Source organism: Lissotriton helveticus, chromosome 3_1 (genome assembly GCF_964261635.1).
Source record: "Lissotriton helveticus chromosome 3_1, aLisHel1.1, whole genome shotgun sequence".
NCBI lineage: Eukaryota > Metazoa > Chordata > Amphibia > Caudata > Salamandridae > Lissotriton > Lissotriton helveticus.
In genome coordinates this window covers 1,950,531,888-1,950,557,121 of record NC_136061.1, presented here as the reverse complement: position 1 = coordinate 1,950,557,121, position 25,234 = coordinate 1,950,531,888, and positions in this window count along the sequence as shown.

The window sequence follows — 25,234 nt, the reverse complement described above, 5'->3', positions numbered from 1 at the left end:
GAGATTCCACAGACAGGTGGAGCTGAGTTATTCTTCATGCACTGCTGACAGGTATTTCCTCAAAGGGTAATACTGTTTAATGTTTTTCTGCTACCAGGGTTCATGGCTGTGGTGTAAGTTTCGGAAGTGCTCCTGTGCTGCAGATGGGCCATACAGGCTCACACTTTGCATGGTCTCGCAGCATTTTACCCCCATGAGAGTGGAAGAGTTGTCTCCTGTTCTGATATCCCATCCTGCAAAATGAACTGGATGCTGTGAATGCAGCATGAAAAGAACAACAATTTAGCCTGTGCTTAAACTGCCACCACTATTCCAAAACATTCTTTGAGAAGGGTTCCAGATGGAGGGTGCCTCAATATCTTCTAAACTTTTTCAAGTTCTATTAGGCTGAGACCCATGCAAGTAGCCCATTGTATTTTCCACTGATATTCCCAGGCATTGGACACTGAGATTCCATACCCTGCCAGATCTAGTAGCCCAATGTCAAATAAAAAGCAACATTAGCCATTCATCTTGCCAAATTTCCAATATCCCTTTTAGAAGTTATTAAACGGCCAGCGTGCTTTAGAATACACAGTTTGGCTCACATCATTCAAATGAATGTCCCCATTACTATGCATTGGACTAGAATATTGTGCAGTTCCGCAAGTACGTTTTGTTTCAGCTCTGAAGATGGCTCTCCTCCCCAACTCCTGAAGTTATGTTGCACCCATGCCTTGTAACCATGTGGTAAGTCTCGCAAAACATACAACACACGCATAATTATTCATCTGTCACCACACGCATTAGCAGCTGTTAGGCCTTCTACAAGCACCTGGATACCCTCTCGGGTGATTAGTGCTCTACAGAAATCACATCACATAACATACATCTCAAGGTTGTGGTTCTACAGCTGATCTTCTCCTCACTATGACACTACAATCTAGGGCACCACTGCACGGCTTACTGAAATGTAAAAAACCTCCTTTGTAGACTTTGAGGTGCGAGGACAGCCATGATAGGCAGGCAAGACTATCACTGGAAGGGGGGTGCATGCTTAGAAACTCAAATACAGTAACACCTGTCCACTCTGCAACAATCTGTCCAGGCAATGTTTTTTAATCAGGGAAGAACTTTTACTTATATAATGGTTTAATAGTAGAGTAAAATATAATAGTATGCAAGTCACGGAATCTCAACCAAGTAAGGAGATCAAGGACCTCCAATAGCTCAGTTCTATCTGCATACACTATACATGCAAAGGGAGGGGCACCTTTAGTGTTCATCTTTTTAGTACCTCTATCTCGGGTTCAGGTTGTAGTGCAAGCAGATCAGAATGCAGTTCACAAGAGTTTAGGTCAGTTGGGATGTCCCAGCTGCTACAGCAACCAAAGCCTTGAGGGTGGTCTTGATGGCTGTGCTGCAAGTTCTTGGGTGCTTGGCATCCTTACATCATGAATTGACGCGACTGGGCACGGTTGCATCGGTTCTTGGTACATGTGCCCGTGGAAAGGTCGTGGTCTCGAGTGACGTCCACAAACACACACCAGGAGAGCTTCACCAGAATCCAAACAACCCACCACTCAAACAACAGCTGAACCTACCAGAGGGCAGCAACACTGCCCCATATCCAATCTATCCAATGTGCTTATCACAGAACTTCTAAGTCAAAATGTAACTGATGTGCGGTTTTCAGGCACCGGTTTATATACTAAAGATCTGGTAGTTGTTGACAAACCAACTAGCCACAAAAGTGCTAACATTTTTGGAGGGATGAAACCATCTACTTGTGTGTGGTGCTCAGCTCCGGAGTGATGGGGCATTGCATGGTAGCTACAGGGCTCATGGAGTCCTTACAGACAAGTTTCAGCCAATCCAATGTTGTTTTGTGGGGGTCAAGCTACTGTAAACGAGCCAAGCACGGAATGCAGTTATTAGCCATGTATCTCTACCTTTTGTATCAAGTCTGATCAATTATTATGTCCTTCTCCTTTCTTTGAAAAGGGAAGCCTCTTAGACGTCACAGGCTGATCTCCTGCAACACTCCTGCCAGTGTAGTGGAATCTAAAAAGGTTTAATCTCTGTTTCACTGTAGATTTTGAGGGCCACCCAGACACTCACAAAACAAAGCTGCATTGCCTTATGGGGAGATGAGGTAACCACCAGCAAGGTGGTTAATATTCCCAAGAATCTGAGGGTTAAAACACAGGCACCACCAGGATTGTGACCACATCCTCTTATGTACACAAAATCATGGACACCCAACAATCATAGGATTTGGGGTTGCAGAAGTGAGTGAACCCTGTTATACGGTCTGCAATGGTTTTAAACAGGGATTGCCCTCACAAGGTTTTCCTTGAGCGGAAAAGATGCCGGGCCGATTAGAAGGATAAAATTAGGACCATGTTGTTGTGTGGCATTTTAGGCTCCGATTGAATTTTCCCGATTCATGCCCTTATATAGGTACAATTCACGTTGCCCTTATATAGGCATAGAAATCAAGCCCTTATTTAGGCATAGCCCATGCTACCCAAATACAGGCATAGCTACTTCCATCCGTTCACCAAACATCACAACGATTTCTTGGAAAACGAGCTTAAGCCGTTAGGGACTTCTCCTTGCTTGAATATTGATTTCTCCAAGAACTCAGTTAGTTTTACAATGAACATCTATTCCTTAGGGGTTCATTTATGTCGTTCATATGCCCGACTTTACGTCAAACATGGCAGTCCTAAACACCTTCAACGTATAAATATACCTTCACTTGCTATCGCAAGATACGGTGGTTCGGAGCAGTTCGACGGCCTAGTTGCCCGACGCAGCTCGCTACAGCAAGTGCCAAAGAAGGCGACTCTCCAGCTAACGCACTGATTAGGAAGCTCCCCTTCACTGCCAAGACTCCAGCTCCAGTGTTTACGGCTCCTCTTGCGGGGTGTTGGGAAATCAAGTCCCGAAACAGAGATACCAGACCTCCTTCATTCTAAAGGTATGGAGCTGATTAGAACCTAGAGAAACCTTTGGTAGATTCTTGGCAAGAACTAAAACCTATGCTAAACAATACTTACTTCTTCCCTGGTACTAGACCTAGGTTAGGTACATTGGGGTAGGCGTATTTTAGAAGCACCAGTGAGTATTTTAGTCCATGTTATTTATGTATGTATTTTTATATGGCTTAGAAACCATTCAATGGTCTTACAGTATTATTTCTTATTACTGTTTACACTGTACGCATTATACTTTGCATTCTGCCTAACGATTGTAGCAGTTCACTTCTCTTGCATGAGAAAGAAGACTGTTCAATAAACTTTTTATTGAAAACGCCCGTCTCTCTATTTCTCTGCAACTCTATAGAAACGAAGCATGCACGATTGACTGAGTGAACTAGGTATCTATTGTTTCCACGACTCTGAGAGTTATATTCTTATTCTTGGGAAACAAAGTTGTCATGTTTATGCGGTTGTCAGAAACTAATCCCTTCTTGTGTATTCGAGAAATTTTCTAGTGACCTCTGAGTTAGCTGGCACACACACATTTAAGTTTAGTATATTTGATAAAGACCTATTGACTTAAGTCCTACGTCAAATCTATAGGATATAATATTCCAATGCGCAGAGCCTATTGGGAATATAGGAACTACACTACATGGCGCCCAACGTTTGGTAAGGCACTAATTTAACACTAGATACTAAAGTAACTCAGTCGTGCTTGTCTCAGAGATGACTTTTTTCCGTAATACTCCAATAGATGTCCGGAGTGGGTAAAGGGATAATATCCACCTTAGCTGAGTAGGATGAAAATCCTATTTATTAGCTTTTTGTTTTTTTCAAAGTTGAAGGATACAGTGTTCCAAAATATTGAGCACCTTATCTTTGTTTCCTTGAAACTTGCTCTGCAAACTTTCAGTCAACAAAATGCCGGACGGCAACAACACCGAGAACGGTGCAGCTACAGGCGATGACGCTGTACAAGTTTTAAACTTTTCAGGTTTCCAAGAAAGCGACGAGGATGCAGTAAGCATTCCTGTAAATTTAAGGAGAGCCATTACTATAAAACTTATCAAAAATGGCCTAACATCAAGAGGTGGTAGGGCAGTTTTTGTGATAGAGGCCCATGAATATCACCAGACAGAGGTATTCTATTCATGGATAATCTTCCCTGTAGCAAATTCAGTAACACAAGTGTTTCACTTCTACAAAGAAGATGAACCACCAACAGAACACATTCCTTTTGAGGATATTGAAATTCCACTAACTTACCAGGAGCATGGGCTCTGGTTTAAAGGTGCCCTAAAACATATAAATCACATTACCAGGCTTGGTCCACTAGGTAGACCAGGAGCAACATGGCCGGTATTAGCCAGCTATACTCCATATCCTGAAATTAATGAAATGTCAGATGTCAAACTACAAGCTCAACTCAGAGAGCTAATCAAAATCTATAGACAATTGTTTCAATATGTCATGCGGACTCTTACAGTCCAACCAGCAATAATGATTCCACAACATCCCCCACACCAGGAGAACACAAATAAAATTACACCACAGACTCTACATTCAGTCGTTGGTAAATTACCCGCAAAACGGGAACAAATTCCATTCTGGATAGCTCAAAAAATTACTCAAATAGAGGCAGTATTTCCTAATACTACCCCTCATGAAAAACACAGAATTTTAACAATCTGTTAACCAATGGGGATCGCACCACATCTGGAGGACTGCAACACAATGGGTACAGTCTTTGCTGCAATTTACACTAAAACACATGGTGTTCCGTCTATGGCGGTAATACCGGACGTCCTGAAACAGATTCAAAACGAATACGGGGCAGAGTCTGCTTTAAATCTAGGTATGAAATTACTGAAAGATTTCAAACAGGTCTCAACAATAATATTAGCTAATATTAAAGGTGAAGCAGCATCCGTGGCGATCTGCCAAAAGTTAAGGGAATTTGATGTAACTGAGCATCCACAAGTACTGGCCAGAATAATTGAAAAATCCTATGAAGAATTAGGCAGAGACAGCTTGGGTGGAAAACCAGTGAAACCCCAACTGTCAGAAAGTCCTGAAAAGGTCTTTACTAAAAACACTCCTACTCCTTCTAAAAAGAAGTGGAAAAATAGCAAACAAACTTCTAAAGAGAAGCGATCTCATTCCAGAGGTAGGTCTCCTCAAAAGGAGCCCTCCGAAAGGAGGTAGAACCTCAGGAATAGGGATAACTTGAGAAAACCTGATAGATATCAAGATACTGATACACGCTCCTCTCGTACCTTTCAGACTTCGTCACAGAAATACAAAAGAAGAGGATGGTCAGAACACAAGGAAGAACGCGTGAAGTCCAAAGACGTTCAACACGTTCAGAAAGACAAGAAACCTCAATTCACCAAAAAGAAGGTAGCAGGTTTAAAAATCACTCATGCTGAGGATCTTGAGGACACAACTCAAGAACGGGGAATGAGCTCAGACAATGTTGGACAGCGCAGCAGAAGTCACCATAGCTCGCAAGAACTTGTAGGATCATCTGGAGACAGTGGACTTGAATGAATTCATTCAAGTTGAATCTGCAGATACCAGGGTTAGTTGTGCACATAGGTTATATGAAATAACACTCAGGATAGAGGGTGAAATACAGAGAAAAGTGAGAGCACTCATGGGTTATGACATTCGTCTAGCTGAAAAAGACTGGCCACCACAATTTGTCAGGAAGTGCACACATGGCGAATACATCATTATGCCAGCCTTTTCCAACCATATTGCAATTCATTTAAAATATACTTATGCCAGGAAATGGGCAGTTGCCCAGGCTCCTGCATTATACAAAAATCATGTAGGATGGGACGAGGATTCTACTCACCATAAAATTCAGTTATAAAATCAACCACTGCACAAAGACAGTACCCAATTAAGCAAGAAGATAAAAAACAGGTCAGGGAGATCTTACATCAACTTGAATATCAAGACGTGATTGAAACATGCACCTCATCAATGAACAATCCTTTGTTTCCTGTCTCCAAACCAGACAACAGATATCGTCTAGTTTTGGATTACGGACATTTAAACTCTTGTTGCAAAACTTTTGCAGTACAAAATGCACACAGTGCAGCTCTAATGAATAACATTGTGCGTAAAAAATACAAAACCACATTAGATATTTCTAACAGTTTCTTCAGTCAAAACATTGCACCAGAAAGTAGGTATTTGACCGCTTTCTCATTTATGGGGATAGGGATCAATTCTGTCATCTCCCACAAGGATTCAAGAACAGTCCTGGGTTATTTTCAGCGAGTGTAACAGAGTTACTACAAACATATGATGATGAAGCATTATCATACGTAGATGACATCTACCTAACAGACGATGACTTGGATAGGCACTTGAACAGGGTGAATACCATTATACTTGGATTCGCCTGAGAAGGGTACAAATTCAATTAAAAAAAAATCTAGAATTCCCCATTTAAACGCCCTCTTTCTAAGATATGAACTTTCAAGTGAAGGCAAAAGCCTGGCAGCAAACTTTCTAGAGAAACGTGCGCTGCTCCAACCTCCAAAACGCTGAAAAACTTACAGTCGATTCTAGGTTTCCTAAATTTCTGAAGCATTTACCTTCTGAATTACGCAGAAAAGGTTAAACCTCGCTACAAACTAATCAAACCTGATTTCAAAACAGTAAATTGTGTCAAAAACACACGGAAATTTTGTGTTTATTGCAAACAGACATGTTAGCAAAAAAACATTTGCAAACACGTGTAAACGTACGCAACTTAGTGATCCGAATCATTCCAGGACAATGCAGATTCACGTACTTAACTTTTAATGAAGGTGAAAAAGTACCAATAGCATACAAATCACACTTGTACACACAAGCACAAATGAAATTCACTTCAACAGAAAAAATTCTGACAGTAGTTCAAACTGCAGTAGAAAAAGAGAGAACCCTTGCCCAGGGTAAATGCGTTATGGTCGTTACATCTGTACCTGCCTTAGAGGCAGTGACAAAAGCGAGCATTCCAAATGCTAAAGCTTTACATCCGAGATGGATACAATGGGTTCATTCTCATGCTGCAACAGACGTTGAATACGTTTTTGACCCATATTTGAAAACACAAGCATTTCCACAATATTAACAAAAATGTCCTCTGCCTATTGAAATTCTGCCTCTAGAGCAGTATGAATGTATAATTTATACTGACGGATCAGCTGAATCTGCTACGGGGGTAAACAAGCCCATAGTGCGACGTGCACGATCGTTAAAGGTTGTTGGCGCGATGGCAAATTCCGACCAATGGTCACTAAAACTCAATCTCTAGGAGATTGTACAGCTCAGCGAGTTGAATTACAAGCCTTCAAGATGGCACTTGAGAATACGGACCGAGAATTCCACACACTCATAGTGTGCCATTCGTATTATTGTGTTCAATCTTACAATGAATACTTGCAAAACTGGATTCAAAACGGTTACAAAGATGCAAAAGGTGTCACAATCAAGCATAAAATGCTTTGGGAATAAGTAGTTCAGTTAAGACAAGGACTACAAAACGCTCATGTGATACATACACCGAGTCATCAACGTGATGGTGTTCACGTTGAAGGGAATTCATTGGATGATGAAGCTGCGAAGGCAGCTGTGCAAGCGGCTTCCGTAGCTGCATTCACTCATTCAAAAATAAAAATAGACAGCGAAATAATGCAAGCTGTCAATGTTTCAAGCAAAGACATTGGTAAAATATTACCGAAAGGCTTTCCACTCAAATACTCATATATAACTGATGCGAATAATGTTCCGTTTGCTCAAATCCCTGGAGTGGGGGATAGAGTAATTCCAAACATGGAACATAGATTAGGACTAATTTTAGCAGCACATGAATGGCTCGCCTCTGCACATGCAGGTGTTTCCGCTACAGTATCGTTATTAAAACAGAGATACTGGTGGCCGCACATGAGGAAACATACCCGAAACTATGTTTTGGAATGTGAAATCTGCCAAAAGATGGAAGTCTCTCAGTGAAACGTCCTGTGCAGATGCCCCTGTTAATTTCAGATAAACCATTAGCTTGCATTTACGTGGATCACTGCGGTCCCTTGCAAAGGGATGGTAACTATAAATATATCATGGTCGCAGTGAATTCATGTTCAAGATTCATTTGGATGTGGCCTCAGTGCTCGGCTGACACTTGAACTGTTATAAAAGATTTGCGAGTCTTTATCGGCACATACGCAGTCGGCACGCTATATTCTGACCAGGGTCCTGCGTTTAGCTCTCGAGCTTACAAAGAGGCCATGGCCAAATTGGGCGTTGCATTGCATCCTGAGGCAAATTCAGTAGTGGAGAGAAAAAACTGGGACATAAAGCAATCTATAACAGCTAGGGTATTAGGCTTGGGTGATGGGTGGGTCAAACATCTAATAAGTGTCCAACGTAGTCTTAACAATGTGCCAAGAAGTTCTCTAAGGGGTATCACTCCATATGAAGTCCTTTTTGGGACCAGAATGTTAATTTCGGATCTCGATTGTCAGACTTCAGCGATAGACCAGAAACCCTTTGATATCAAAGACCGTTTGGCTGTTTTACAGGACTTAAATGAAATAAGAACGAAACAAAGTAACATGTTCCTGAAGCCAACAACCACTGAAGAAAAACCAACCATCCCAGCAAGACCTGTCTGGATTCCTAAGCTTGGGGATCTAGTCAGAGAAAAGATTGCGGACAAGAAGGAATTTGGGCCTTCTTACAGACAACCAGTACCTGTCCTGGCAATCCACGGGATCAAGAACAGTATTACTGCCGCCCCTTGCTGGTAAAAAGGATAACAGGTTTGTGTCCATCGACCTGTTCAAACCACATCATGTGGCCGATCATAAGCAGTAGGCCAAGTGGACTCCGCCAATGTAGCAGACGCCCTAATCTGGCTACTATCCAAGAGGTTCAAACTGAGAGACTCATCACCTTTGACGAATCTGCAGTGCGAAAAGAAGGACTATTCAACAAAGCTATGGAACTTGTACCTCTTGAGACCCAAACAACAGTTCGTCAAGAAACACCTGTCTACAATGAAGTAACAAGTGATCAAGTGGTTCCAGCAATTTCAACGAATCCTGATGCAATCCCTACAATTGACAGAACTACCTCTGGCTATTTCATTAACTTAGATACGTTTTTTGAGGATCCCAGCGAGCCTGAAACAATGCCAGTTAAAAGAACTTTCAAAGAACAAGCAACAGATCTTTTTCCTCACCTGGAAAAGACTTATCTGGTTTCTCCATGGATTGAACTTTGGATTGTGTTGGGTGTGCTTTTTCTTCTACTTTGGTTGACTCTGGTAATAACTTTGGGAATGCTGATAAATGGAAGATATGTTAAAAAGGACACAGCAAGTAAAAACATCAACTTACTACTCAAGCTACACAAATCATCTCATCGTGAACAAAGAGACTTGTCATCAGTGAACATCACAGCCATTGCTATACCTGGTGGTATAGCTTGGGAGAGAACTGATTATGACATTTTTGGCCCGGCAGAGCTGTTGAGGATTCCACACCAGTTCAAGATTTCCTTGAATGACTTTATTTCATCTAGTACCTTTTCTGATGATTGGGACTTCGAGACTGTTAATAATATGATGTCAGACTTAGAAATGTCTGCAAAATTTACAAATCATGTATATTTAGAAGGTTCATCAGATTATGAACAAATGGATTGTTATAATCACTATGGTCATCATTTCTTGCACAAATCTGCAAATCCTAGAAATGTACTGATGGGAACATTGTCCTACGCCACCATAGGGTAGCTCAAAAACATATAATGGAACATTTCCAAACTTTTCAGGTTTCAATGTTTCAAATCCAGAATAATTTTACTTTAAAAATGTTAATAAGACAGGAGTGAAAAGTATATTGACAAATACCAAGCAAATTTATTCTGCAGCCTTTTATGCTCAGCTTTCTTCACTAGGTTTCGAATTTTGGAAAGACAACATTGAGACAAAAACTGTCTGGGGCACAAAAGACCGGCAAGTGCAGGGGTTAGAAGCCTTATTTAGAGCCTGCATCATCCCAGAGCAAATTATGTTTTTGAATGACACTGTCCAACAGACATCTTGTCTTGGGTTAGCCAAGATCAAAGATCTAAACAATCCATCCGTACCTACACCTACACCTGATAATGATAACACTTCAGAGGGGGAGGTCGACGTATATACTATTTTGCACCACAACAGAACAGATCCAGATTGGAAAAAATGGTTAATCTGGCTCTCAGACACAAACAACTGTCAAGATAGATTCCTGAATAAGACACAAGGTTCACATTCACTAGGCCAAGATAGGTTCAGAGACAGCATCCAGGAATAGTAACAACATACAGTGTAGGGAAACTGTGCCATGAGTAGCTACACACATCTACACTAAAGGATGTAAAACAACACTTATCTTTACTTAAAGATGACACTTATCTAAGGGACTTCTTACAAGGACCTGCAAAACCTGTGTCATAAACTTTTTATATGTGCTATGTATAATGAAGCATGGAAGATTACGCAAGCAGAGACTGCAGAAAGAATACGAGAAATTGATTGTGTTAATTTAGAGAAAACTCTCTCTGTAGTTGACAATGGGTTAACGACTCTGTCGTCCAGGATATATTCTTTGGGCAGCATAGTATCCTCTGCCATTGACATAATGGAACAGGATTTGGTCATGCTGCAACATGGTCAGTCGCAATTACGTTCTATCATGTTATTAGGCGGAACGTTGCAAAACCTTCATTCAGGCTATGTGCCTTGGCGTTTAATCAATACCACGTCACTGTTTTCAGAATTCAGTCTCACTGATAAACAGATCAATCTGGCACAGAGGGGAGCAGACTATACGGTGCTGAACATTGAAAAACTGGAAAGATTGCCATTCACAGTCGCTGAAAAGCCAACCATTGAATGGATAATACACGGAACAATCACTCTGCCTGTTACAATTTTCTATTTTTAGTATTGCTCAAAACATATACTAGCAGGCATATATGAAAGGTTGGGTAAAGAATACATCAAGACATCCTGGGAATTACCATACACACACAGATGTTGGAGTGGGGGAAGAGAGTTGTTTCTTAGTGGTAAAAACTGTGAAAACGCACTAAGTGGTTCTCTCCTTTGTCAGGGTATTAATTTACACGGGGCCTGCGATGGTTCCTCTACCAACTTATCCTGCCCTCTGCAAGGTTCACTGGCTGCAGTGATTGATCCACTTTTTGGACAACTTTCAAATGGAAGTTACATTATGTTGAACGATCACAGCTGCTGTGGCATGTTGCCAGGTTTACCCTATCTCGTAACTGTGTCAGCCAGGGTCACTTGCTGTGCGCAAGTATTGTTTCCAAAAACCAAGACAGACCGAAGTCGCCGTTATGGCCTGCACTGAACATCTCTTATATATGACTTGGTACTTAAAGCACAATGAAAGCCATTCTTTTACAGAAAACTGTGCCACTGACCTCGGCCAAAGAGACCTATGATCTGCAAGTCGCAAGGACTTCTGCAGAGATACATGCCCTCTTAGCTACAAATTGCCCTATACATTTCTCAGAAATGTTAAGTCGTATTTTAAATATGTCTGATACGACCGGTATTGTACATGTATTTAAGACAGTTTTTTCGGGACTGTTAGCCCCCTTTGAAGCAGTCCTAGGAATATTTTCAAACTTTGTGCACTCTGTGTGTGGCGGATTGCCTCTCATTTTGGGACTCGCTGCAGGGATACTATGTTTGCTCCTACTGCTTCGATATGGCAAGCCAATCCACAGCCAACACCCAGATCACCGTGAAGACCACTCTACTGGTGATGAAGTGTAATGAGCACATCGTCCAAATTTTGGGATTAACTTGTTTAAGGGAATTAAATACCACACGGTTTCTGTCGTTCAGACCAATTTGGCAAGATTTGGCCTGCTATGTGGAGAAGAATGCGTGTTAGACATCTGTCTTACACTCCTGCCAACGGATGTTGATACTTTGCTTGAACCAGTAACGGCCCATGCACTGTGCTGTCCTCAGCGGCTACCAATTCTGATGACGGTATTCATTGAGATCTCACAGACGCAAAATGGTGACGGTGAGGTCCCAGAGAAAACAGGCATATAGGTATCATCCACTACGAACATTGCTAATGCGACCAATGCTGACGGCGATGCTTCACATCTATGTGCAGTTGATCTTCTTAACAAGGTGATCCAACTCTCACCTACAATGGTAGACACATTATTTACAGACTTAGAAGATTTGATGTTTTCTCCAAACAATAACACAGACTTTTGATTTGGCACACAGTGTTCTGAGAGACTCTGAATTTGACCTTCAGTTTTCAAAACAAAGTTCTAACTTTGGGACTCTTTTTTTCTGTGATTAACTTTTTCTTTTTCCAAATTGTATTTTTTCATTTTTTGGCACAAAGTAATCTGCTTAAGGTAGAACTATTCATAGAGAACTACCCGGTTGCAGCGAGTCCAAAATGCTGCAGCCAGAGTAGTGATTGGTCTGCCAAGGAGGTGTTCGGTTTCTAAAACTCTGCACTCGCTCCATTGGCTTCCCATACCCCAGAGGATTCAGTTCAAGGTTCTTTGCCTTGCGTTTAAAATCCTCAAAGGTATGTCTCCCAAAATCTTGGAGAATCTCCTAACGCCGTATGTCCCTTCACGTACCCTCAGATCTTTGGGGCAGAATCTGGTGATGGTCCCGCGTTTTAAACTGGTCAGAGCTGGTGGTCGCTCCTTCCGTGTGCTAGCGGCGAAGTGGTGGAATTCTCTTCCTCCGCATATCCGGGCGATGGATGACCTTTTCCAGTTTAGACGGGCCGTCAAAACTCTTCTATTTGTTTAAATCCCTCTGCTGTCTTTTTCCCCTCTGAGTTTCTTAGTGTTGTGTTGTGTTTACATTGTCAAAGCGCCAGGACGCCCCTTCGCTGGGGCAGCTGTGCGCGATACAAATAATAATAACATAACATAACATAACATTCTTTGAAAACTTCCAGAGATAATATTTGACCTTGTCCACATTCATACAGTTTATGTAATCTGACATGAAATGGTTTCAGCTTTTTCCTCTGTATTTACGAGCCATTTGATAAATGTATTTTCGGGATTCATTCAGATAGCATTTTGAAAATGTCACCTATATGCTTAGAATGAAACATTGCTTTTAATGTGTACAGCATAAATGCTCTTTTCGTGTACAATCTGTACCATTGCATTTTTATGTATTTTGGGTGGGTTTTAACACATCATGTTTAGATATGTTTAACGTGTTTTGAACTTAGTAATGTCGTCCATAAGAAAGTGGAGTGGGTGTTGTGTGGTGTTTTAGGCTCCGATTTAATTTTCCTGATTCATGCCCTTATATAGGTACAATTCACGTTGCCCTTATATAAGCATAGAAATCAAGCCCTTATTTCGGCATAGCCTATGCTACCCAAATACAGGCATGGCAACTTCCATCCGTTCACCAAATGTCACAATGATTTCTTGGAAAACCAGCTTAAGCCGTTAGGGACTTCCCCTTGTTTTAATATTGATTTCCCCAAGAACTCAGTTAGTTTTACAAGAACATCTATTCCTTAGGGGTTCATTTATGACGTTCATATGCCCGACTTTACGTCAAATATGGCATTCCTAAACACCTTCAAGGTATAAATATACCTTCACTTGCTATAGCAAGATATGGTGGTTCAAAGCAGTTCGACGACCTACTTGCCCAACGCAGCTCGCTACAGCAAGTGCCGAAGGAAGCCTACTCTCCAGCTGATGCACTGATTAGGAAGCTGCCCTTCTCTGTCGAGAATCCAGCTCTTGTGTTTCCGGCGCCCCTTGCGGGGTGTGGGGAAATCGAGTCCCGAGACAGAGATACCAGACCTCCTTTATTCTAAAGGTATGGAGCTGATTAGAACCTAGAGAAACATGCAAAGGAGACACACTAGTGAATGTGGGGTGGTGTAGCATAGGCATCACAGTACCGGCCCAACTGGAGCTAAACAACAATCCACTCACATTCGAGGCCCTACAGAGGGCACACAAGCTACATAATAGAGACTTTTACACCTTCCTCAGCATCAAAGCAGCAATCACTAGAGCCAACTTATCAAAACAGAGGCCCTCAATAATACAATACAGACAGAACCTAAACAAAGTGGGACACCAAACAGCGAATATTTATAAACTTATCACCCCCCGCACCACAACGCTCACCAACAAGACACTAGCATTCTGGGAGGGGGAGTACCAGAAATCACTGAACGAGCCAGCAAAAGCCAAACTATGGAATTCGGCGTCAAAAAACAAAGTTACACCCCAGCTAGCCCAAACAAAATACTGGCTACTGCATAGACTACACTGGACACCAGCCAAACTAGAGACAGTGGGAGCCAGAGACAGTGACACCTGCTGGAACTGCCAAAAGGCTAGGGGGGATCTAGCACACGTTATATACGAATGCCCCAAAGTTAATGTCTTTTGGCGCAGGATACACAAATTCATAGACACACTCACAGGCAGCCAAACCAAACGCGGCCTACCAGGCATCACCATGGCTTCATGGACACATCGCTTGACTCGAAAGGAAACAGCGACCTAGTGGATGTCCTGCTCACAGCTGCCGCCAAAACTATCTTGGGTAACTGGAAGGACACTGGGAAAGCCACTTTCAAACATTGGTTTAACTGGGTGACCTTCCTGCGGGGGGCAGACAACATCACCGCAAACCACCAACCGGCCAACCATACAGCAAGAAAGGGGATGTGGGCATCCCTAGACGCTCATCTGAAACAATAAACCCCCCCCCCCTCTTTCTTCTTTCTCTTTCTTCTCCACCTAAAACCAAACAGCCAAGTAAATGTTTCAAACTGTATTGTATTGTATATGCAAAAAACATTTATTTTCAATAAAATACTTTGAAATAAAAAAAAAAACTAGAGAAACTTTTGGTAGATTCTTGGCAAGAACTAAAACTTATGCTAAACAAAACTTACTTCTTCCCTGGTACTAGACCTAGGTTAGGTACATTGGGGCAGGCATATTTTAGAAGCACCAGTTGAGTATTTTAGTCTATGTTATTTATGTATGTATTTATATATGGCTTAGAAACCATACAATGCTCTTACAGTATTATTTCATATTACTGTTTACGCTGTACGCATTATACTTTGCATTCTGCCTAACAATTGTAGCAGTTCACTTCTCTTGCATGAGAAAGAAGGCTGTTCAATAAACCTTTTATGGAAAATGCCTGTCTCTCTATTTCTCTGCAACTCTGTAGAAACGAAGCATGCACGATTGCCTGAGTGAACTAGTTATCTATTGTTTCCACGACTCTGAGAGATATATTCTTATTCTTGGGAAACAAAGTTGTCATGTTTATGCAGTTGTCAGAAACTAATCCCTTCTTGTGTATTCGAGAAAGTTTCTAGTGACCTCTGAGTTAGCTAACACACACACAATTAAGTTTAGTATATTCGATAGAGACCTATTGACTTAAGTCCTACGTCAAATCTATAGGATATATTATTCCAATGCGCAGCGCCTATTGGGAAAATAGGAACTACACTACACTGTTGGCACAGGGATACTGTACCAAGGGTGTATGAAAATACAGGAGTAACCCATGTGCATCTAACAAGGGTCCACCAAAAGGTCTGACGTACCTGTGGATGACATTATGGCTCAATACCTGTCCATCAGCAAATTATGGGACAGGGCTAATGCATGCACCTAGAATGGGGGTCTCACTGGGATCTTATGTCATCTGTCTGGGATGGTGATCTTATAATGGAAACCTTGCAGGCACCCACATACTTTCTTGCTAGAAGTCCAATAGATTTTTGGTCTAAACAGGTCGTCTTCATGTTCAGCTCTGTAGTAGGATGTAGACATGGCTCAGGATAAGATAAGTCTTAGAGATGCCCTGGCCATGGCTTGAGTCAGCCTAGTGCTCATCCATACAGCCCTTGGGTCGCCTGGGGTCCTGCTGCATCTACTGGGGCATTGAACCTCCCATGAAGAAGCTTGCAACAGAAGTCTAAGGTCAAACAACTTGGCTTAAACACGTGCCTGTTGCAGACACACAGTGATCTGCCACCTGCAGGCGCTGATGCTCATGACAGATGCAGTATACGCTCACTGCGGACACTAACCCACTCAGACATAATAGCAGTGATGTTCCTTCCTCCTTCTGGGCACACATACCATGGCATCCCCTGGTGGGCTCACAGGGACACTACACTCTCACAGCCATGCACATCACAAGACATGATAATCAGAGACAATCTGCCTCGCAGCCTACAAACAGGAAATCAAAATCTGATCCCATTCACCTGGGCCTTTGTACTCGGAGACCCAACAGACTACCTTTAAACAAGCATTGGCAAAGTCAGCAGGTATGGTTTTAATTTGCCAACACATATAAACACAGGCATTGACAAATGCTGTTTGCATGCACAAATGCTGTATAACAAAGTAGAGCCTTCCTTGTTGACTGGCAAATGCTCGGAAAAATAACAAAAGGGACTGCTTTGTGAATAGAGTCTATCAAGGAGAACTTTAACGAAATGCTACAAAACAAATTGGTGATTGAATGTACATTTCAGATGTAAAATGAATCCTCATTCATTCCAATGGAATCGCTTCCTGGAAGGCAGAATGATACACCAGATGGCAGATGGCCAGAATGATACACCAGATGGCAGATGGCACGAGGTGATTGAGAAGTACTCCTCTGAGTTAAGGCAAAGTCCACTATATATATTTTGAAGAATTGGTAACAATATGTCTTGGGCACAGCTGCGCAGTCAAGCCAGACTTTAAAATGAACTAACTTGGGAATAGTCTTCAGTGTCGACCACTTCTCTCCCAATTTGACACGGAGGTAAGGGAGTGAACCATCAACGAATCCTCTTCAGAAATATTAATAATAATAAGAATAACACCAACAATAACAATAAGAAGAACAAAATGAAGAAGAAGAATGATAATGCTAATGGTCATTCTCACAATGTGTTTATAAATAACACAATCCTGCGGTTTTTAAGTACTGTCAATGACAGATAATTCTAATACACAATGTGTTGACATCAGGAATATAAAGTGCTGAGTTGGTATTTGAACTTGTGACTTGCAAGTCAGAAAGATGTCAGGGGTGAATGTTTGTCTCAACCTACTCATCAATAGATTTGTAAGGATCCTCACTAACCCAGATATAGCCTTCTAAAATTCCAATCATTGTATTCTCCTGTAGAAGCTGATGCATATTCTTTCAAAGGGTGCAGAACAAGGCCAAAATGTGCTCTTGTGTCAAGAAGAAGGACCCCCTACCACTCCGCCCCCGTACTCAGCTCGAGGCTCTTCACTGGCTCTCAGTGAAGCACAGAATTGACTAGATTATTTTGTGTCGTGCTCACAAAGCCTTCTCGGGAAGGTGAAACACCATTACTGTTCCAGCACAGGATCTCCCTTGATACAGTACCCAAAAATGGGCTGCAAATAAAATGGAAACAGGGCAAGCAAAGCCCGTGAGCCCAGCTTTGAAAGAGCCTGGAGCAGCTTCTACCTGGTCAACCACATCACTAAAAGATTTAGAAAAGAGAGGAGCACGGTGATCTCTATGCAAGCCTTCAGACAGAGTAACATTGTACTTGACTTTCAATCGACACACCTCTCTTTGTAGAGAAAAACAGGACAATCCACCCACCACGTTTGCAAGGACAATCAAATCTCTGACTTCAGATCTGAAAGAAAATGAACTATGTAACGCAGTGGATGGGTACACTGATGCAATGGAGATATAGGTATCTATCTAAGGAACGATAAGGCTTTATTTCCTGTAAATTATTTGCAGGGGCCACTACCCACAGAGCTAGTTTCCGCTGTGACTTATCAGAGTGCTGCCCAGCGGGGACTGAACTCCTGAGCATTTGACTCCATTAGTCTGCTCAGTGGCTCCAACATTCAAAGAAATCAGACCATTGACTGTCCTCTTCAGATGTGCTGTAGTATCTTCAGACTCTTCCTTCATGGACGTTCTGCAGGTGATGGATACAGTGATTCTGGAAGCACAGAGACTTGTTGAAGTTTGAAGGGTTCACTCTAATGGAGCAGATGGTTGAAATAGCTGAGATATAGTTTCCTTTTAATCGAGTCACTCATAGGTGTGCATTTTCAAAAGTGATGTCAGTCTTTCGGCTTTTGTATAAACCTTTGATTTGATTTTGATGTCAGTATTTTCTTTTCGAATCAGCTAATGCTCCTTTGGCAGGGATGTCATCTGATGGAGGAGATGTCTGTGGACATATTTTTATACATGTCGTGCTGTGGAATTGTGAGGGGCATTCATGTAATCCCCAAAGACTTGGCAACACCCTTGAGTCAATGAGATATGATTCAAAGTATATCTCTGTGATGCCCTTCTTCAATTTCAACCTGAAGCGTTCAGCAGTGTTGTTCACTGAGGATGCAGGCATGTTATTCCTCTGTGGTACATCACAGAGTAGTTGGGGACATTTGCAAATAAATGCATGAGTTTGCGCCACCCGTTCTCCCATCTTTCACCCATGGTCTGCAAGTCACCCACTTCGAAGAGGCGGGTGCTTGAAGAAGGGGAAAGGAAGGCTAAGACAAATGTCATGGTTCCAAAACATAAATACCAAATAGAGGGTAGCAGATCTGATAGTCTGCTGTCTTCGCAGATGCAGCTGTCTCCTGAGTAAGTCACACTAAATTCTTCCCTGTGATCAAGATGGCACCCTTCACAGACCTATGATAGTCGACCTCTTATTCCCAGTGACCCCGTTGGTACACTCAAACAACCTGTTCCTCCCCGGCGGGTACCTCTCGAGCATGTTGACTAGGCCTTTGGACCCTACTTTTTCATCTGGGCTGTGAAACTCTGTTCACTTTTTATCTTTTTGGAATATTACTCCTTTTCGTAAAATGAGAAAAGTGCCCAAAACCTTTCCCTTTCATACACTGGAGGTGTCCTGCCACAAACACTTTCCCCTTCATACACTCACATACTGCTCAACATTTTCCTGCTAGCTCATGGAGCCTCTCTAGACCCCAACCAAATTATTTTACCTTCAATCAATCAATCAGGTGTTTGTATAGCGTGGCTACTCATCCGTGAGGGCCTCAAGGCGAATGAGACGATGTTGAGGTCGTAGCTTCTGACGATGGCTGTGAGGGGAGCCATGTAGATGATGAAGAGGGTGGGACTCAGGGTGGAGCCCTGGGCCACTCAGCAGCTTTTCTCTGCAGTTTCTGAGAGGATCTTGGTAGTCTGGCTCGCTGTATTCGGCCGGTCAAGAAGGAGTGGATCCAGTCCAGTGCCTTGTCGGAGATGCCGGCGTCTTGGAGCCTCGTGAATAGGGTGTCGAAGGCGGCCGTGATGTCCAGTAGGATGAGGGCTGTGTTTTCTCCTAGGTCGAGGAGGGATCAAATGTAGTCAGTGGCGGCGAGGAGTGCTGTATCTGTGCTGTGGTTACTTTGGAAGCTCGATTGGGAGGTGTCCCGCATGTGATTCTCTTCGATGAACTTGGTGAGTTTGGTGTTGATGGCCTTCTCGATGACCTTGGCTGGGAAGGGGAGGAGGGAGATGGGTCTGAAGTTCTTGAGGTCAGTCGTGTCGGGGATGGTTTCTTCAGGAGGGGGTTGATCTCAGAGCCCTTCTGCTCCGGGTTTGATGTAGTTTTGGCATTCATCTCGTATCAGACACAACACTCACATCTCATTAACTGCCACCTTGGTGCCCCAGCTACTCCTCACACAAAAACGCAGCCTTGGCACCTGCCACGGTGTATTATGGCAGAACCTACAGCACCAAAAACACCACCACTGGTTCAAACACCTCACCAAAGGTAGTACTTAGAACACAGCTCAGGCCTCCATTCTCACGACCCAGCAAAATAGGGAAATGCAAGCTGCCCTCTGCAAACCAAATACAAAATTCACCAAAACACCATGAGGAAGGGCAAGGCTTCCCTTCTTAGCCCCAGAAGGTGCAGAGTCCGTGTGAGGCAAAGAAATGTCACTACTCAAGAGCTACATTTGTCCATTAGTATCAGTCAGAGTTAGAACTGCTAACTGTGCCTTGCACTTAGGGACCCCTAGCCCTCAGGAGTTATGAGTGCAATGGCAGGGAATGAAAGAAAACAGGGCCTTTAAAAACTTTTTTTCCTTTAATTTACACTGCTTGCCCTTCCACTAGAAACAGCAAATCTGTTGATGAAGTAAGATTGTGACAAAGGGTCAAGTATGTTATATCAACAGTGGACAACGTTTGTGTGATGTTACTTATGCTCCCTCTGGCAATTTGATGAAATGGACGTCAATTTACTGCTTAAATAAAAAGCAATTTCTTTATTAGCACAAGTAGATGTGGCCAGGGATATCAAAGAGAAACTAAACAAGCATTGAAAAAATCAAAAGGTCTGGATTTTTGTTAGGGGAAGTGTTTAGTAATAATTAGGTGAGTCTGTGTCTGTTGTCCCAGCTGTCCTAGAAACAAATCCCAAAAGAAGTGACATCATGAATACAACAATATAGATATACTATCGAATATGAGTGTTAAAAAAAGGAATCAGAAAATGAAGTTTGCATTGCTGGTGGTGAACTGAAAAGGCATATACAGAAAAATATTTCATAATAGCTACGTTTGACATAGGGCCAGTGCTTTCTTAGTATCCTTATCAGAGCTAATGAGCTCACCCGTCTTTACTTTGTGCACAAAAAAGGCGTAAAGCCCAAAGGTGTTATCCGGACAGCAAAGTAAAACAAATGAACGTGTAATGACGGTTAGTCATGGCACTGTGTTTCTATGACGGGATAAAGCATACAAACAGTATACACTTCTTCAATTACAAAAACATAAATTAGCAATTAAAATGTTAAGAAAGCAAATACGCACACTGGTTCTCATGTCAGGCCTGCAAAGACAACTTGATGCCTCGACTACAAAACCCAGTGGAACAATGTCACGGTCCTCTTAATACCGTGGAGGGCAGATCCAAGCAATGGAAAAGAATGATAAACCACAGTAACACCAATGGCTGAAGGGGACTGACCCAAAGCCCACTCTATCTCTGTGCTACTTATTGTTTTAAAGAATTGATAGCATGCCGTCAATTATAAATGTAAAGCTGTCTGAAGCCAGACATAAACGTGAAGTAGTACTCCAAGTGATTGGAAGAAAGGGTAATGCTGTTTACTATTAATTGTATAATGTGCTCCTCCGCAGAAGATTCGTGACCTAAACATGAAAAACAGACAGTGGGACACTAAAAAACACAAGTAACATCAGTGGGCTGACAAAGAAACAGGGGTACAACTGTTCACGAGGTCCATCGATTATCCGGAAGCCACAGCACAGCAGACAACAAGGTCCAGGGTTTAGCTGCATCAACACCAAAAGAACAACTCCCTCTGCATTCCTTCTTGAACAAAGGACTCCTCAGAAGAGTTTCAGTGGCAGAATGAGGGTCTCCCCCAGGAACAGATCACTCCTCACACCACTTGCCAAGGAATGCTGGCCAGAGATCCAAGTGGACCTTATGAACAACAAACAGTGCCTTGAACTTGGGTTTGTTGATGAGCAGGAAGCCAATGCAAGCTTTACCGACAGATGTGTTGATAGCTCTGTTTTGAGAGCTGTGTCTGTTGAGGGCATTGCAAGCGGCTCAGCAGCCTACGGTGCATCATCCCTAGATAAATGCTACTCCAACATCCCGCCCCAGCCCGAGCCACGAGGCTGCTCCTAGAAGATCATGACTCTCAATCAGCAGAGGTGAACAGCTGACATAAAAGATGACAAGTCTAACTTAAGGCAGTGATGCGTCACCATGCGCGAGTTAGCGAGTTAGCGAGTGTGCGGCGGAGGTTAAGGGGGTGCAAGACTCATTGGGTGCAGTAAGGGGCAAAAGACTTTACTCACTTTAAGAGCATGACATCCACTTCCTGTAAAGGCATGCAATAGAGGAAAGAATGATCCACTGAGTAAAGTGCAATCAAGGCGCATGGCAGCATAGACACCCTAACCATCTACACACTAGCGCTTAGTGAAGATCAACCATCACTCCAAGCAACACTGATTCTGTTCTCCGCCAGGCATAAATCACACCTGCAGAGGGTGATGGACCTAAGAAAATCAGGTAATGGACATGTGACAACCCCCTCCAGTAACTTAGCCAGGTAACACAGGTTCGAGATGTGGCGGAACTTATTCAACTCATCAGGATTTAAAATAGGTTGCTCTAGAAATATGTTATCAATATATTGGAATTTCTAATGAAATCATATCGAACTGAAATACAAACAGATGAATTAGAACGTGAACCAGGAGTATCCCTTTCTTCACTAGAGAAGTCTCAAGGAGGCCTCAGTGCATCTGGTGACTTCGGTAATCGATTAGTTGTTATTCCTGGCAAATATTTTGAGGACTTTGAGAGCCCATTTTTTTTCCAAAAGCACGGTGTCGTCCAAAGTCTTGTGACCCTTGCTGATTTTCACCTTCAAAGGAAAGACACAATATAATAAAGAATGGGGGCTAGGCTACATGTTTGCGCAGACATGTGTGTTCCTTATTTCATATTTCATAAGTCCACAATTCTTGTGTAAGGTGCTCCAAGGCGATGAAAGGGCCACCACACTCCAACAAAAGGGAGCAATACTTCCAACACTGATAAGTAATTATCTTGTGCGCCGAGATATTAAATGTCGGAGTCCCAAATTATCCAGTATGTTCTTTAATTTTCTTTTTCTGATCTTCTCATACATCCAGCTATAGTTACAATTCATTTTTTTTTACAGAGTTTTATATAGCACGAATTTGACCCGAATCGGGTATCAGAGCGCTTTACATAGCACCAGTTGCGTTACATGTGTAAATTATCTTTTTTTTTTGTTTTTTTGTTAGGCACGGGGAGATTAAGGGCCAGATGTAGGTAAATATCATTTACCGATTCTAAAATACAGAATTTTACCGATTCGGTATTTTAGAATCGGTAAATGATATGTAGCTAATGATTCAGTAAATTTTACTGAATCGATAAAATTCGGTAAACACCGATTCGGTATTTACCGAATCGGTATTCCCCATTCATTCCTATGGGCCTGGACCGATTCGGTAAATACCGAATCGGTAATAGGGGGTAGACCTACAAGGGTGGCAGGGTGTCACATTGACACCCTGTTGCACCCCTGTATAGTGCATGGGTGCACATGTGGCAGACATACAGGCCCTAAGGGCATGTATGTCTGCCCCTTGGCACTGAATAAAAAGCACAAAATTGCTTTTCAAAAGGTATTCGGAACTTACCACCAACTAATAGTTGTAAATAACGACTCCTTAAATGTAAAAAGCACTCCCTTGAATTTACCGAATCGGTATGCTAAGAATTCGGTAATTTGCCGATTCCTTAACCCCTTCCGCGCTCATGACGAGCTGAGCTCGTCATGAGTTGTGCCGCTCGCACGCTCATATGTAACGCGGTAATTTAAAAAACGCAGCGCAATCCTACAATTTGGCCACCTACATCTGAAAAGCCTAATTCTGGTCGGTAACGGCCGAAATTTGGTAATTTCGTCCGTTACCGACCGGAATTAGGCTTCCTACATCTGACCCTAAGTGATTTAGCCAGAATCACAGGATATTCAGCGTCATTGCCGAGACTCGAACCCAGTTCCTCAGATTCGAGGAAGACCGCCCACGTGTTTCGTCCTCTTGGTGTATTCACCATCAGCTTTGTCAGGGCTACAACAAACAAATCAAAGTTGCAAATCAATACAAAACCACACTACTAAAAACCTGCCCGTAGGTGTGCAGTACTTTGAGTTTGTTCCACTTTACGGGAACATAATCAATCCACGTTGGGCTAACTCAAGGGCATGAGGGTGCAACCACATGAGAGCAGAGAATAAGAATAGTGTTAGGCAACAAGATAGTAAAAAGAGTACTTTCTTTTCAACCTTATATCCCTAAGACCAACCGTGCAGCTCAGGAAAAAGCCTCTACAGGCACCAATACTGTAATGTGAACCATGTGATAATATAAGACAGAAAACATGTATTAGCCGCTAATAAATACAAATATTAGCCAAACTCATATTGTTAGTTTTATTTTTAACTGTTTTTATTCATTTAAAAAAAAGAATAAAGCTCCTGACATAAGAAAATACGCATGGCAACATCAAATACAAGGCGTGCCATTGTAGGCCATGAATAATACAATGAACAACAACATGAAGGGGGGTAATTTCAGCCTCAATACGTCACCCAGTAACGTCAAGTCAACCCACATAACATTAGAAAAAAGGGAAAGAAAGACCAGAAATACAAAAAATGATACGGAATTGAAAAATCGGTATATAGAAACTACCGTTGCTAGGGCTAGATGGTCCGTAATCGTAAATGGAAAATATGATAACTCCCGCAGTCCAGTGAGTGTCGCTGAATAGTGTGGAGGGAGCAGTAGAGGAGAAGGTGCAATCTGGTCAAGCAAAATAGAGGGAGCAGGGGGTGCAGGAATCAGAGGGAGTCTGCTTGCCCATATGACACAGATAAGGGAAATACCTGAGGGGGGCATGTAGGGGGGTCCAGATTTTGGTGTATATCCTAGGGAAGCGTGGAGGGTGGTCCGGAGACGTGTAAGGAGGGGTCATGAGACTGATCTGTAAGTGTAAACAAATAGGCGCGTAATAATTGCCAAATGTCTTTTATTCTAGAGGTTGTGGTCGAAGAGTTGATTATAGTTTGCTGGTGGTGTCACAGTATTTCATACTAGTGTGCCAGTCCATGGTGGGTAGTCGTGTATCCCAGTGAATTGCAGCTTCACGTTTGGCCAATAGAAGGGCGATTGACAAGTAGCGCCTAATGGTTTTTAGGAGATCCATTGCATATCCCAGTAGAGCCTTCTGGGGCGTCTGGAGCCAGATCAGTCCCCAGCATAAGGGATAGTTTTTTCAAGATCTCAGCCCAGCAGGGTTCTATAGTGCTGCAAGACCAAGCCATGTGGAGGAATTCTGCATCTGGGGTATGCCATTTTGGTCAGTCAGAAGAGTGAGTCTGATCGTATCGGTGCTGATCAGAGGGAGTCATGTAGGCACGCCGCAAACATTTTAGATACAGGAGTTTGTGCCGATGGTTTGGTGATACCAGTCTGGCCTGGGTGCAACGTGCACCCCATATTTTATCTGTTATGGGTCTTCCCAGGTCACGTTCCCAGTGGAATCTGAGATTCT